The sequence below is a fragment of the Peromyscus californicus genome, unplaced genomic scaffold (genome assembly GCF_007827085.1).
Source record: "Peromyscus californicus insignis strain IS unplaced genomic scaffold, ASM782708v3 Scaffold_18__1_contigs__length_77618521, whole genome shotgun sequence".
Taxonomy (NCBI): Eukaryota; Metazoa; Chordata; class Mammalia; order Rodentia; family Cricetidae; genus Peromyscus; species Peromyscus californicus.
The window spans coordinates 34,140,583-34,151,285 of NW_026294480.1; the positions used below are offsets into that span (position 1 = coordinate 34,140,583).

General features: G+C 43.4%; 1 long non-coding RNA gene across 5 annotated transcripts in view; it reads right to left on the reverse strand.

Moving 5' to 3' along the window:
- The window catches only part of LOC128113481 (uncharacterized), a 29,145-nt gene extending 23,452 nt beyond the window's left edge, over positions 1-5,693 (reverse strand). For 3 of the 5 annotated variants that reach the window (XR_008219493.1, XR_008219491.1, XR_008219490.1), the window contains exons 1-5: positions 5,582-5,693; positions 3,272-3,343; positions 2,922-3,067; positions 1,895-2,095; positions 1,538-1,755 (exon numbers count right to left, since the gene is read on the reverse strand). This is a non-coding gene — a long non-coding RNA (uncharacterized LOC128113481). Of the gene's footprint in view, positions 1-863; positions 987-1,537; positions 1,756-1,894; positions 2,096-2,921; positions 3,068-3,271; positions 3,344-5,581 lie in introns of all 5 variants that reach the window. The other 2 variants (XR_008219494.1, XR_008219492.1) reach the window with 1 other exon arrangement.
- Positions 5,694-10,703: the final 5,010 nt, after the last annotated feature.

Below are 10,703 nucleotides of genomic sequence, written 5' to 3' on the forward strand. Positions count from 1 at the left end.
GTTAAAAGAATGGGACACACACTAGATAAATGTGAATAAACAGTTCAAACCAAGCATGATAGCAAGCATGGGGTGGGGTGGGGAATGGGGGTGGGTACAAGAAAGGAGGATCAGCAGTCCAAGGCCATCTTCAGTTTCACAGGAGTCTAAAGCCAGCATGGGCTGCAGTAAACCCTGCCTCCTGCTGGGGGTGGTAACCCATGCCTTTAATCCCAGCACTCAGAAGACAGAGGCAGGGGGATCTCTGTGAGTTCAAAGCTAATCTGGTCTGCTTAAAAAACAAAACAAAAAGCCCTTGAGCCCAGCTTAGCGATGCACAGCTGACAAGCCCAGTGTTCAGGAGACAGGCAAGAGGATCTTGACTTCAAGGCAGCTGGGCCAGTGCAAGGCTAAACTACACAGTAAGACCCTGCCACAAAAACCACGAGACTGGGGACACAGCTGGGTGCTGCAGCATTTGCCTAACGTGCAAGGCTCTGGGTCTGCTCCCCAGCACTACAAGAACAACCAAATAAATAGTCTGTTTCATGTGAGATATCGTACTAATTTTACTTAATAAAATGCCATCAGAAAATAAATGTGTATTTTAAAAAGTAGTCTATAGCATTCCGATATGCTTTAAGGGCAACTGAGCCAAGCTGGGCATGGTGGCACACACCTGTAACCCCAGCAACTGGGAAGCTAAGGCAGGACGACTGCTACAGTTTGGAGGGCAGCCTAGGCTACAGTGGTTCAGAGAAACCTGGGCTACAGAGTGGGACCCTGCACCCCCTGCAAAACAAACAAACAAACAAACAAACGAACCCCAAACAACAGAAACAAAAAGTGACAATCACAAAGTAAAATACTAAGTTGGAGCTCACCTTTTCTCCCTTCACTGTCAGTGATACTCCTGACCAATGACGTGACCTCACTCACTCACTCACTAAAGCGGAGGGTGTAGCTCAGGGGACAGCACTCGCCTCCCAGGTGCAAGGTCCCACAGTCTGTAACCCAGCCCCCCATAAACAAAGGAACAAACTGAAGAACTCATTAAATTCCAGAACTCACTAAATAGAAAGTGCTAGAGTTTAAGAAAAAACTAAGTCCTCAAACATTTATTGTTTCCTGGTCAGACTAGCCCCAATGCCCTCCTTTCTCACTTAAATGCCATCTACATTTATCTATATGTGTGTCTGAATTGACATCCAAACAGCCCAGTTCTATCCCAGGAACAACATGGTGGAAGATGAGAGTCTATACCTGCAAGTTGACTTCCGACTTCCACAGTAGCATGTGCGCAAATACACCCCCCCCCCATAAATGTGATAAAAAGATTTTTAAAAAGGAAAGTGTACTAGTTATTAGTCTACTACCCCATGGCAATCTGGAGAGCTATTTACCCCCAACTCTTTACTTCACCCTTGCATTTCCTTTTTATGGATTCTGGCCTGGGAAAAGCAGTTTCATGGGAAAGCTATAAATTACTTAATGAAAGAGCAAGGGTCCCAGTGGGAATTACTTCCTTCATAACTAATTTTCTGAACAGAACGCTTACCTTTCCTGGTCCCAATCCTGACCCTGGCATTGGGGGTGGTAGAGGGAGAAACGAGTTTCATGCAGCAGCTTTGGACTTGCTGTGTGGTTTACTTCCGAGGGATCTGGAGGAGTTTTCACTGTCGTTTGTTGAAGCTTGACTTTCTTTCATTCTTTATAAAGAAAAATAAACATTTTTGCTATGCAGAGGCAGAGCACTTGCCCAGCATTTGTATGGCCCTGCCAAAAAGACAATGAGAAGAGAATAGGGAGAATGAGAATGTTATATAACGCCTCGGTGGGTCAAGTGACAACTGTTTATAATGCTTTTTCCGTATTTAGTCCCCGCCTTCAGGAACAGACATATTCACCACCTTACCTCCTGAGTGCTCTGTTCTGCATGATTAGCTACTTCACAGGTTAGGGAAAGGAGATCAGACAGATTTTGCTCCTCTCTGTTTCCATATCCAGTGTAAAGCACAACACAGGTTTCTCTCTTGAAATCAATGGAAGCAATGGTAGCTGGGTAAACACAGCCGTCTTCTGACCAAGTGGCAGAACATCTGTCACCAACTTTCCACTACGAAAGACATGAAAGACACAGACATGCACACGTTACTTCTTTGGAAGAGAACAAACCATCATCCAGCTCTCCAACTGCAATTCCAACCCTCCATCTACTTAATTACCGACACTACTCTTAGTGCCCTGCATCCCCTTTTCCCAGACAGACGAACGGCTGTAATGATGAACGGCTGCAATGTACTCTACTGCCTAAATGTGTCATGAAGAAAAAACAGACTGAAAGTGTATGACACATCCAACACTGGCCAGAAAAAAGCAAGTGCTCCTCAAATGTCAATACCCTTCCCCTTTGGGTAAAAATGAACTGGCTAATGAGGCATCAAAACATTTACTTAAAAAAAAACCCAAAACCAAAACAAACAAACAAAAATTTCAGCTCGTCTACAGGGCTTTGTTTTAGTTCAGTATGAGTTTGATGCTGGGACACCCAGGGCTGGGTGTGTACTAGGCTGGGTGTGTACTACTACTGAACTATACTCCGACCCCAGACCTCTGCTTTTAAATTAGCAGACCTAGTTACCAAAACTCTTGTTTTTCCATAATAGTTTCTGGATTGTTGAATTGTGTGGAAAGAAGAGGGGGTGGGTAGAGTTACTGATCAGCTACCAACACACACTCAGAATGCAAGGAGCTCTGGGTTTAATACCCAGCACCACAGAAGGAAAAAATATACATGATTGTATGTGTGTATATCATCTCTCCATCTCTATCAGCTTAAGAAAACAACACTGCTGACTCAGTTTACAGCCTCATTCACTCTAAATAGCATCAGCAACCCTCTCCCTCAGGCTGGGCAAGACCCTGTTCAATAAATAAATAACCTGTTTCAAGGGAGGCGTGGCAGTCTTCTTTTGGTTTTTATTCTTCTTAGCAGGTTTTCTTCTAGCTGTGCCTTTTGGCTTATCTGAAGTTTCACAAACTTCCTCTCTCCTCTCTCCTCACAAACGTCAACATTCTTCAGAGCATGCTATGAAAACAGTAATAGAAATAAATGCACGTGCTGTGGAGGAATATGTTGTTAAAATGTCACCATTCCTAACATGACCGTTACCACTATAAGACGATCTCAAGGTCCCATCACCTAAGAAAGCCTCAATTTACTCAGGGTCCCCCCCCACAAAAAAAATGTATGACATGAGGAAACAGAAAAGAGTGGTTAAACATTTCATACCTTAAAGGAAGCCACAGCTTTACCATAAGCTTTTATCAATGCCGTATCATCCCAAATGTCAGAATCATCACTCTGAAGTGAAAAAAGAATACAAATAGTTTATGGGCAGATAGCTTTAATTAAAAACATATAACAGAAAGTACTAGGAGATGGGGGATTTTGTTCACGGCCCCCAGTTCAATAGTTCAATCCCTAGCACTACTTGTTGTAGTAATACATACTTATAATCTGAACACTGAAAAGGTTGAGGCAGGAGGATTGCCAAGGCAAGCTGAAGACTAGCCTGGACTACACAGTAGATTCCAAGGCAGCCTAGACTACAACACAAGACCCTGTCTCAAAAAACAAAAAAAACAAAAACAAACAAACAAAAAAACAACCCAAAACCATGACCTGCAAATTATAATAGCTCATATTTGTAATCTATAATCCCAACACTTGGGAGGCAGATACAATAGGGTCACCAAGCGTTCCAGGTCAGTCAGTCTACATATTGAATTCCAGGCCAATATGGCTACAGAATTCAAAAACAAAACAAAACGAAAGAGTGAAGCAAACTTTAAACCAGGTGTGGTGGTACACCCCTTTAACTCCAGCACATGGTTGGCTGAGGTAGGTCAATCTCTTTGACGCCAGCCTGGTCTACATGGAGAGTTCCAGGCCTGCCAGGGCTACATAGTGAGATGTGTCTGAAAACAGAGACAACAACAAAATAGAATCTTCAATAAATAAGATTACCCCTGGGAGTACAAGTATGCACCACCACACTGGGCTTGAAGAAGATATCCAGATGACAAATAAGCACAGGAAACTGTGTGGCTTAAGGAGAGAACCAGACCACAGGGCTACGCTGAAGCTAAAAGGCAAAGGAACGGCTGGGCTGTCCCCAAAGATGGGAAAGCAGCATTGCCAAATGTTGCCTTGAATCTCTTCTCCCACCTGACACTCCAGGCAGAAAGCACACTTAGCATACTAAGAGGGACCTCCTAATGTTTTAAACTTTGTAGATGGAGTGTGTTCTGTTTCCCAGGTTAGCTTCAACCTCACAATCCTGCCTCAGCCTCTCAAATAGCTGGGATTGTCACAAGCACGGTCCACCAGCCAGGCTCTCATTTTCCTTTATATTTAAAAGTCTTTATTTAGCCGGGCGGTGGTGGCGCACGCCTTTGATTCTAGCACTCGGGAGGCAGAGGCAGGGGATCTCAGTGAGTTCAAGGCCAGCCTGGTCTACAGAGTGAGTTCCAGGGCAGGCAGGACTGTTTCACAGAGAAAAACCCTGTTTCGAAAATAAAAAAATAAATAAATAAATAAAAATAAAAGTGTTTATTTTACTCTTACGGAGTCTCACTGTCGTTTAGGCCTCGAGTGCACTCTGCGATCTTGAATTCCTGAGCCTCCTGCCTCCATCTCCCAAGTGCTTGTGACTGTAAGCAAGCACCATGAAGCCTGGCTCTGACCTTCCGTCGTACACACTTGATACACCACAAGTCTTCCTTGTCTTCCTCACCTCAGGGCATTGCAGTAAGTAGCAACTTTTCAGCTATCAGTTACCCTTCTCTCTCAAATTTTCTTAACAACTATTATCTGGGAAACTTGGTCCTTCTATTTACAAAGCTCTATCTAGAACGCAGTATTTTAGTCTCACTGCTAACGTCTGGGTCTTGACCTACATTTGGAGCATTGCAATGCCTCCTAACTGGTTTCATTGCTTCTGCCGGCCTGTCCCTGTGCCCGCGCATCCCTCACAGTCACCCAGGACCAAAGTGCGGCTCCCAGCCACTCGGGCGGATCGGGTGGCAGCATGTGGATCCCTCACAGTCACCCAGGACCAAAGCGCGGCTCCCAGCCACTCGGGCGGATGGGGTGGCAGCATGTGGATCCCTCACAGTCACCCAGGACCAAAGCGCGGCTCCCAGCCACTCGGGCGGATGGGGTGGCAGCATGTGGATCCCTCACAGTCACCCAGAACCAAAGCCCGGCTCCCAGCCACTCGGGCGGATCGGGTGGCAGCATGTGGATCCCTCACAGTCACCCAGGACCAAAGCCCGGCTCCCAGCCACTCGGGTGGATGGGGTGGCAGCATGTGGATCCCTCACAGTCACCCAGGACCAAAGCCCGGCTCCCAGCCACTCGGGCGGATGGGGTGGCAGCATGTGGATCCCTCACAGTCACCCAGGACCAAAGCGCGGCTCCCAGCCACTCGGGCGGATGGGGTGGCAGCATGGGGCTCGAGCGCTCACGGGCTCGGCCTCGGCCGCCGCTCCGAGCTCGGTGGGTGCCGTCGCCGGGCCGCGCCACCCGCCGCCTCACCTGGCCGGTGCCACGTGGGAACAGCCCCGCGTCCTCCTGCTCCGAGCCTGCACCGCCGCTGCCCATCGCCATGGCAAGTTACCGCGGACGCTGCCGGGGCTCGCCCCGTGACGACTTCCGTCGCGAGGGCTGCTGGGACCGGAAGAGCACGGTGGCCCGGAGGCAGCCGGGGCTCTTCCGCACGCTGTAGGCACGTGGCTAATGTGCTACCAAGTCACGCCGGTCACAGCTCTCTCCTCTTTCTCCCCTTCCCTATCTCCTAGCTCTTTCTCATTCCCCCCCCCTCTCATTTTCTTCCAACTTATTTTCTTCCCTCCACGCCCCCCATTTTTTTTTTTTTTTCCGTTTTTCAATCAGGGCCCCACACTTGTAGTTCAGCCTCGCTGTATATAGCCCACGCCGGCCTTTGCTACCTCAGCTTCCCGAGTTTGGGGATTACAGGTTCTGTCAAATTTGCTTTCCTCTTTCAACAATAGTTCCAGTATAAAATAATGGTAATGGCAGGTAACCCGATAAAGCTGCACAATAAGGGCGTCCTCTGCTTGTTGGTTCTTGAGGCACGCAACAGTTATTAGGCGATGGACTGGTATAGGGCCTTCCACTGCAGTGTTAGGTGTCCATTTCATAGTGGGTCCCAGGTGAGGGAGGCCGACCGTCCCTTGGTCTGGCATGCCTGGTAAGTTCTTGGGTCTGGTTTTCCTGATAGGATTTTGATACACCCATGTGTTTTGATACCCCATAGTTTTGATTCATCCCGATAAGCTTACAGATTGACTCCCTTGTCTGTTCTCAGGAATAAGTCACTTATCAATCCGTACTAGATGGTTCCTGACAGATGGTGACACTTCTCGGTGTACCCAGAGTCTGCAGTTATCTTCCCCCAAAATGGGGTCAGAAGCTGTTTGGGAGGGTAGAGTTTCCAGAGGCAAGCAGGTCTGAGTTTGGGGCCAGCCTGGTCTGCATAGGAAGTTCTAGGTCAGTCAGAGGTTCACAGTGAGACCTTGTCTCAAAGTAAAATGGAGCCTCCCAGGGCAGGACACAGCCTGGCAAATACCACTTGTTTTAAACTATGTGTAGCAACTTAGAAGAGGGCACAGCCAATAGGGCAACCCAACAGGGCCCAATGAGATTTCTGGGTTCTTGTATCGCAGAATAAAAAATTAGAACAGGGACCTACCAATAGTGATGGTAATAGACATCATTTGTTAAGAAAGAATGTGCCCAGCTGTGGAAATGGGTAAAATATCTGGGAAGGGTACTGTAGTGTCCTGTCAGAATCTTTGGGAGAACTGTGGTTCCAGACATTTTTCTAAGGGGCTGAAAGATGATCAGTCTTCTGTAAATTCTATGGTAATGAGGGGAGTAGACTCTGCCTAAGAAGGAACGTACTCCCTCCCCCCAGGGATGGGATTAAAGACATGCTCTACTACCACCTGACTTTGGATTTTAATGAACTATTTTATTTTCTAGTAATGAATATAAGTTTTTTAATTTTTATTTTTAATTATGTGTATGTGTGTATGTGCATGTAAGTGAAAGAGAGGAGGTTTTGGCTCCCTTGTAATAGGAGTTAGGATCCTTATATCATAAGGACTTTAGTTTGAAACTGTCATAGCCAAAAGGTAGGAATTTTACAAAACTAAAAATATGATGTTTAATAAGAGTAACATGATAATACTTCCAATGGTGCCAGAAAGAGCCACAGCCAGAAAATTGTTCTGAGCAGTTTGTAGTCCAAAGCTGATCTTTGGGTGATGTTTGTCAGCTCAGTGTATTATTATTATTGTCCACATGGAATCATTGTTGTGGGGCCCCATCATCTTTCTGGAGACTTCAAATTCATTGTTAGGCCTGGTCATGATTCCCTGCAAAAAACTGATAGAGACTCCAACACAAAAACATGTATAGGCAGCTAAATGAAACCTTTTTTCTAGAATTAGTTAGTACTCTATATGACTATTAATATAATAACAAAAGTTTAAAATATATATATGTTAATCTTATAACTTTTGATATAAAATTCATACCTTAAGAAAAGTTTAAAGAATCAAAATAGAACCAAAGAATTGAGATTAGTGGCAATAGAATAGTCCTTCAATTTTTTTCGTTTTCTTCTGTCCCATATCAGAAGATGACTCTTTCTTCTGACATGATACAGAGATTTTGCATTTTCCTTTTAACAAAATGCTTGGGTTTAGAGAAGGGGAGAGCCATTCTCCAACTCCAAAGCAAGCTTTAATTTTTAATTGAACTGGGACTACAAAAAGACCATTTGTGTTTAGTGTCTGTAGAGAAGAGCAGAAACAAACATTTAAGAAGACTTATGAAATTTTATAGATGATATATCAATAGGCCAATTTACTCCTTTGCTTGGGACATTTTTTTCTAGATGATTTGTCCTTTTTCTTCAGATGTCTCATGTTCCAGTGTTCTTCAGATTCCTTAGCCTTCATTCTCCTGAAAGACAAAACCAAAAAACCCTTCCTGAAGCCTAACTTTGGGGAGGTTCCCTTTTGGCAAGTTATATCTGATTAAATGAAAAGCATTTGTTGGCTGGGCGGTGGTGGCACACGCCTTTAATCCCAGCACTTGGGAGGCAAGTGGATCTCTGTGAGTTCGAGGCCAGCCTAGGCTACAGAATGAGTTCCAGGAAAGGCACAAAGCTACGCAGAGAAACCCTGTCTTGAAAAACAAAACAAACAAACAAACAAAAGGAATTAAAAAAAAGAAATAAAAAGAAAAGCATTTGTTAGTGGTATAAGTTAGTTTAAATTAGATGGTCAGGCTGGTTGATGAACTATCACCTCTTCTAATTAAGAGGTCTCTTTTGTTCAAATAAACCTTTATCAATTTTGATGGTATCCACAGCTTATCTTCTCCTGTAGAAACAAAAGCAAAACCTTGTCCCTAATGTAACACATATCCTGGTTTCCATTCTGAGGTCAGCACATCCTTAAAGTATATAGGCTTATTTAATTCTGTAGTTTTTTTTCTGTTATCCAGTGTCTCTCTGCAGCTGTTATTCCTTTCCCTTTAGCATTGAGAAAATTCAGAGTTAATAGAGTATCACGTAATCTGTTTCTGTGGTTTTTTGTTACCCCTTTCTGTTTATTTAGCATATCCTTTAGAGTTCTGTTTGATCTTCCTATAACTGCTTGGCCTGTAGGATTATGTGATATACCTGTAATATGTTTTATATTGTAATAAGCAAAAAAAAATGTTTCATTTTACCAGACACATATGCTGGAGCATTGTCAGTTTTAATTTGTACAGGTATACCCATGATGGCCATAACTTCTAGCAAATGTGTGATTATAGAATCAGTTTTTTTCAGAACCCAAAGCCATTGCCCATTAAAATCCTGAGTAAGTATCAATTGTGTGGTATACATATTTCAATTTTCCAAATTCTGCCAAGTGAAACATATCCATCTGCCAGATTTTATTCCTCTGAGTACCCTTTGGGTTACATCCTGCTGGTAGTGGAGTCTGATTGTAAAAAGAACAAGTAGGACATTTCCTTACAATTTCCTTGGCTTCTTGCCAGGTTATAGAAAAATCCTTTTTTAAACTATTACTATTGACATGATGTTTTTTTAATGAAATTCTTAGGCCTCCAGCACATTTCCTATCAAATATTTATTAATCTCATCATTACCTTGTTCTAGAGAGCCTGGCAGACCCATATGGGATGGAATGTGAGTTATATATAAGGGATGCTTCCTATTCCTGATTATATCTTGTAACTGAATAAATAGTGAAGTTAATTCTGACACATCAGGGATAAATTCTGCAGTCTCAATATGTAACACCACTCTTTCAGCATACTGAGAGTCAGTAACTATGTTGAGAGGTTGTTGTACAAAATATTGGCACAGGGTTGGGCTATTCAACATTCCCTGTGGGAGAACCCTCCATTAATATCTCTTAGCCCACTGAGAATTATTATAAGTAGGCATGGTGAAGGCAAATTTTTCTCTGTCTTTTTCTTGTAAGGGTATTGAAAAAAAAAGGTCTTTTAAATTGATAACTATTAGAGGCCATCCTTTAGGTAACAGAGTAGGCAAAGGAATTCCAGATTGTAAAGAGCCCATTGGCTGAATTACTTTGTTAATTGCTCTTAGGTCTGTTACCATTCTCCATTTACCAGATTTCTTTTTTTTTTTTTTTTTTTTTGGTTTTTTCGAGACAGGGTTTCTCTGTGTAGCTTTGCGCCTTTTCCTGGAACTCACTTGGTAGTCCAGGCTGGCCTCGAACTCACAGAGATCCGCCTGGCTCTGCCTCCCGAGTGCTGGGATTAAAGGCGTGCGCCACCACCGCCCGGCTTCCAGATTTCTTTTTAATAACAAATACAGGAGAATTCCAAGGGCTGGTTGATTCTTCAATATACTGAGAATTTAACTGTTCTTATACAAGCTCTTCTAAAGCCTGCAGTTTCTCTGTTGATAAAGGCCATTGCTGAACCCATACAGGCTTGTCTGTTAACCATTTTAAAGGTAGAACTGTTGATGTCTTTGAAAGATCAGCAGTTGTTGTGCCCTGTTCTTGTACAATCTGGATGGCTGGTGAACGCTCTTTATAATAATACCTTCTGATATTTCTCCCAAAAACATGTGTTAGTTTATGATTTGTTTCTCAGGTTGGGGGAATGTTAATCTGGGTATTCCATTGTTGTAATAGATCATAGCCCCATAAGTTCATAGCTATATTAGCCACATATGGCTTTAATTTTCCTCTCTGTCCTTCTGGTCCTATACATTTGAGCCATCTTGCACTCTGTTTCACTTGAGATAATGTTCTAATCCCTAACAGCTCCTGAAGAAGCCAATTTGAATGCTAAAATTCTGATGCAGTTATTGTCATATCCACACCTGTGTCTACTAAACTTTCCAAGAAACGTCATTTATTCGTATTTTTAATTTTGGTCTTTGTTCATTAATAGAAGTTTGCCAAATAATTCACTTTATTGTTTCTCCTTAATTTCCAGTTCTCTCTGCTACAGCTGTTCTATCACCTTGAGCAGCCTGGTTTATTCCAATAGGCATTTGGTTATTTAATTGCTCTGAGAAGGGGTTTCTTCTATGATGACAGGAAAAGTCTGAACTGAATTTGCTGTGTGGGTC